The following is a 5,366-nucleotide window of genomic DNA, read 5'->3' on the forward strand; positions in this document are numbered from 1 at the left end:
CATCAATCATATTTATTGATTGTGTGCAGAGCACTGTACTAAGCGCTTGGGAAGTACAAGTTGGCAACATATACAGTCCCTACCCAACAGTGGGCTCACAGTCTAAAAACAGTGGACTCACAGTCTAAAAAGTGCTACAGAGGGTGAGGCATGTGAGAAGAATGAGCCATAGCAGGAGCGGTTGCCCATCCACCTCTGCATTAAACGAAAACTCCTCACCATTGACTTTAAAGTACTCCATCCACCATCTTGCCCCCTCCTAACTCACCTCACTACTCTCCTTCTATAACCTAGCCCACACGCTTGGCTCCTCCGGTCCTAACCTTCTCACTGTGCCTCATTCTCGTCTATTTCACTGCCGACCCCTCGCCCACCTCGTACTTTTGGTCTAGAACTCCCTCCCTCCTCAAATCCACCAGACAGTTACTCTCCCCCACCATTCAAAGCCCTTTTAGAGGCACATCTCCTCCAGGAGGCTTTCCCTAACTAAGCCCCCCCTTCCTCTTCTCCCAGTCCTTTCTGTGTCACCCTGACTTTCTCCCTCTGTTCTTCCCCACTCCCAGCCCCATAGCATATCTGTCATTTATTTTTTATATTAGTGCCCGTCTCCCCCCTCTTCTAGACTGGAAGCTCATTGTGGGCAGGAATGTGTCTGTTTATTGTGGCATTGCACTCTCCCAAGCGCTTCGTGCAAAGCACTGTACTCCATAAATGTGATTGAATTGATACCTAAACAACTGCTCTATGGAGACCTGAAACTGGAAGCAAAGAGAGCAGAGGAAATGCTTTAGGGACATGGTAAAACACAGCCTCATGCAGCGTGGCTTAGTGGAAAGAGTACAGGCTTGGGAATCAGAGGTCAAGGGTTCTAATCCCGGCTCTGCAGCTTGTCAGCTGTGCGACTTTGGACAAGTCACTTCACTTCTCTGGGCCTCAGTTACCTCATCGATAAAACAGTGATTAAGATTGTGAGTCCCACGTGGGACAACCTGATTACCTTGTATCTCCCCCAGCGCTTAGAACAGTGCTTGGCATATAGTAAGTAACCTTGGTGTCATCCTCGACTCCGTTCTCTCATTCACCCCTCACATCCAAGCCGTCACCAAAACCTGCCGGTCTCAGCTCCGCAACATTGCCAAGATCCGCCCTTTCCTCTCCATCCCAACCGCTACCCTGCTCGTTCAAGCTCTCATCCTATCCCGTCTGGACTACTGCATCAGCCTTCTCTCTGATCTCCCATCCTCGTGTCTCTCCCCACTTCAATCCATACTTCATGCTGCTGCCCGGATTGTCTTTGTCCAGAAACGCTCTGGGCATGTTACTTCCCTCCTCAAAAATCTCCAGTGGCTACCAATCAATCTGCGCATCAGGCAGAAACTCCTCACCCTGGGCTTCAAGGCTGTCCATCCCCTCGCCCCCTCCTACCTCACCTCCCTTCTGTCCTTCTCCAGCCCAGCCCGCACCCTCCGCTCCTCTGCCGCCGCTAATCTCCTCACCGGGCCTCGTTCTCGCCTGTCCCGCCATCGACCCCTGGCCCACGTCATCCCCCGGGCCTGGAATGCCCTCCCTCTGCCCATCCGCCAAGCTAGCTCTCTTCCTCCCTTAAAGGCCCTATTGAGAGCTCACCTCCTCCAGGAGGACTTCCCAGACTGAGCCCCTTCCTTCCTCTCCCCCTCGCCCCCCTCCATCCCCCCTTCTTACCTCCTTCCCTTCTCCGCAGCACCTGTATATATGTATATATGTTTGTACATATTTATTACTCTATTTATTTATTTATTTTACTTGTACATATCTATTCTATTTATTTTATTTTGTAAGTATGTTTGGTTTTGTTCTCTGTCTTCCCCTTTTAGACTGTGAGCCTACTGTTGGGTAGGGACTGTCTCTATATGTTGCCAATTTGTACTTCCCAAGCGCTTAGTACAGTGCTCTGCACATAGTAAGCGCTCAATAAATATGGTTGATGATGATAGTAAGTGCTTAACAAATACCATTATCATTATTATTATTACTACATCCCAGTGGAAAACTGGGAGTCAGTTGCCAAGGACGGATCAGCATAGCATACTGCTATCGAGAAAGAAGTGACTCTCTTTGAGCAAAAGCTTCCTAAGGAATAAGAGACAGAGAGACAAAAGAGAAAACAGCACCAATAGCTGCAAACGTTAAACTTAACACTTCAACAAGGGACAGCCTTTTTGTGTGCAAAATGTAGCCAGGGTTCTGGGTCCTGTATTGGCCTCTTCACCTGAATGCACGCTCAAAGTGAACTTCACCGGCAGTGGTGGCTTTGTCTAAACCAAGGGGTAACTTTATATACTTCCAGAAAAAGGTGCAATCTGAGCTGACTTTATAACAAAGCTGCCTAAATTGCCTTTGGCTTTTTGCTCTGCTATTCTGTTGCTATTTGATTTTTAGAGGTCCTTTTTTTCTTCTCCTTCTTCTTCCTTTTCTTCCTCTACTTCCTCTTCTTCCTCCTCATCCTCCTCTTCTTAATAATAATAATAATAAATAAAAATTCTATCAGCACTGGGGTAGATACAAGATAATCATATCAGACACAGTCCCTGTCTAACATGGTATTTGTTAAGTGCTTATTTTGTGCCAAGCACCGTACTAAGCACTGGGGTAGATTCAAGTAAATCGGGTTGGACACAGTCCCTGTCCCACGTGAGGCTCCCAATCTCAATCTCCATTTTACAGATGAGGTAACTGAGGCACAGAGAAGTGAAGGGACTTGTCCAAGGTCACACAGCAAACAAATAAGAGAAGCAGCATGGCTCAATGGAAAGAGCATGGGCTTGGGAGTCAGAGATCATGGGTTCAAATCCTGGCTCTGTCAATTGTCAGCTGTGTGACTTTGGGCAAGTCCCTTAACTTCTCTGTACCTCAGTGGCCTCATCTGTAAAATGGGGATTAAGACGGTGAGCCCCACGTGCAACAACCTGATCACCTTGTATCCTCCCCAGCGCTTAGAACAGTGCTGTGCACATAGTAAGCGCTTAACAAATGCCATCATCATCAAGTAGCGGAGCCAGGGTTAGAACCCACAACCTTCTGTCTCCCAGGCCCATGCTCTATCTGCTATATCATGCTGCTTATAGTCTAAGGGGATCCCCATTTTACACTTTTGGAAACTGAGGCACAGAGAAGTTAAGTGACTTAACTTCTTGTGTGACCAATGGTCACACAAGAGACAAATAGCAAAGCCAGGATTAGAACCCAGTTCTTCTGACTCTGAGGTCCATGCTCTTTCCACTAAGCCATTCCTATTCATTCTGCAGTTTGCACTCCATGTACCAGTGATCCAGTGAACCACTGGTAACTAAAATACCGTGTTAACAGATACGTTTAATCAGAGTTTCACCACTCTCCAAAATGTTTATGCAGAATTTTTTTTGAGCCTTGGGCAGATTCTGTACTTCCCTTATTCTAATCATGCCCTTGGTTTGGCAAGGATTTTTTGCAAATCAAGAGAGAAGGGACAAGATCTTTCACAAATCTCTTAACAGACCTCACGGACAGCAGGATATTACCCCTACCACCTCCCAAGTGACTGGAATGTGGCGAGTTCAAAACTGCTTCAGGTGCAGAGGATTGATTGATAATTATGCCATCGCATAATCGATAATTATGCCATTTCGGAACGCCTCACACCCCACCTCGCCGCCCTCTCCTCTCTACCCAGTCTTGATGATCAGATTACTGCTCTCAACTCTACCCTTTCTACTCAGCTAGACTCGCTCGCTCCCCTTTCCCTTCGCCGCTCTCGCACCACTAACCCACAGCCCTGGATCACTGCCACTGTCCGCCTCCTTCGCTCTTATGCTCGAGCTGCCGAACGCTGCTGGCGAAAGTCTAAACACCATGCCAACCTCGTTCACTTCAAGTTTATCCTTTCCTGCCTTAACTCAGCCCTCTCTTCTGCCAGACAAAACTATTTCTCCTCCCTTATTGACACCCATGCCCATCACCCCCGCCAGCTCTTCCGTACATTCAACTCCCTTCTCAGGCCCCCGGTTCCTCCCCCTCCTCCTTCCCTCACCCCCAACGATCTGGCCTCCTACTTCATTAACAAAATTAAATCCATCAGGTCCGACCTCCCCAAAGTCTCTTCCCCCCTTTCTCCAACCCCCCGGCTCTCAACATTCTCTGCTACTCTCCCATCCTTCCCAGCAGTATCCTCAGAGGAACTCTCCTCCCTCCTCTCAAGTGCTACTCCGGCCACCTGTGCTTCTGACCCCATTCCCTCTCATCTTATGAAATCTCTCGCTCCATCCCTTCTCCCCTCCCTAACTTCCATCTTCAACCGCTCACTCTCCACTGGTTCCTTCCCCTCTGCCTTCAAACATGCCCATGTCTCTCCCATCCTAAAAAAACCCTCTCTTGACCCCACCTCACCTTCTAGTTATCGTCCCATATCCCTCCTACCATTCCTTTCCAAACTCCTTGAATGAGTTGTCTACACGCGCTGCCTAGAATTCCTCAACAACAACTCTCTCCTCGACCCCCTCCAGTCTGGCTTCCGTCCCCTTCATTCCACGGAAACTGCGCTCTCAAAGGTCACCAATGACCTCCTGCTTGCCAAATCCAACGGCTCATACTCTGTCCTAATCCTCCTCGACCTCTCAGCTGCCTTTGACACTGTGGACCACCCCCTTCTCCTCAACACGTTATCTGACCTTGGCTTCACAGACTCCGTCCTCTCCTGGTTCTCCTCTTACCTCTCTGGTCGTTCTTTCTCAGTCTCTTTTGCAGGCTCCTCCTCCCCCTCCCATCCTCTTACTGTGGGAGTTCCCCAAGGTTCAGTGCTTGGTCCCCTTCTGTTCTCAATCTACACTCACTCCCTTGGTGACCTCATTCGCTCCCACGGCTTCAACTATCACCTCTACGCTGATGACACCCAGATCTACATCTCTGCCCCTGCTCTCTCCCCCTCCCTCCAGGCTCGCATCTCCTCCTGCCTTCAGGACATCTCCATCTGGATGTCCGCCCGCCACCTAAAGCTCAACATGTCAAAGACTGAGCTCCTTGTCTTCCCTCCCAAACCTTGTCCTCTCCCTGACTTTCCCATCTCTGTTGACGGCACTACCATCCTTCCCGTCTCGCAAGCCCGCAACCTTGGTGTCATCCTCGACTCCGCTCTCTCATTCACCCCTCACATCCAAGCCGTCACCAAAACCTGCCGGTCTCAGCTCCGCAACATTGCCAAGATCCGCCCTTTCCTCTCCATCCAAACCGCTACCCTGCTAATTCAAGCTCTCATCCTATCCCGTCTGGACTACTGCACTAGCCTTCTCTCTGATCTCCCATCCTCGTGTCTCTCTCCACTTCAATCCATACTTCATGCTGCTGCCCGGATTATC

Source organism: Tachyglossus aculeatus, chromosome 1, assembly GCF_015852505.1.
Source record: "Tachyglossus aculeatus isolate mTacAcu1 chromosome 1, mTacAcu1.pri, whole genome shotgun sequence".
NCBI lineage: Eukaryota > Metazoa > Chordata > Mammalia > Monotremata > Tachyglossidae > Tachyglossus > Tachyglossus aculeatus.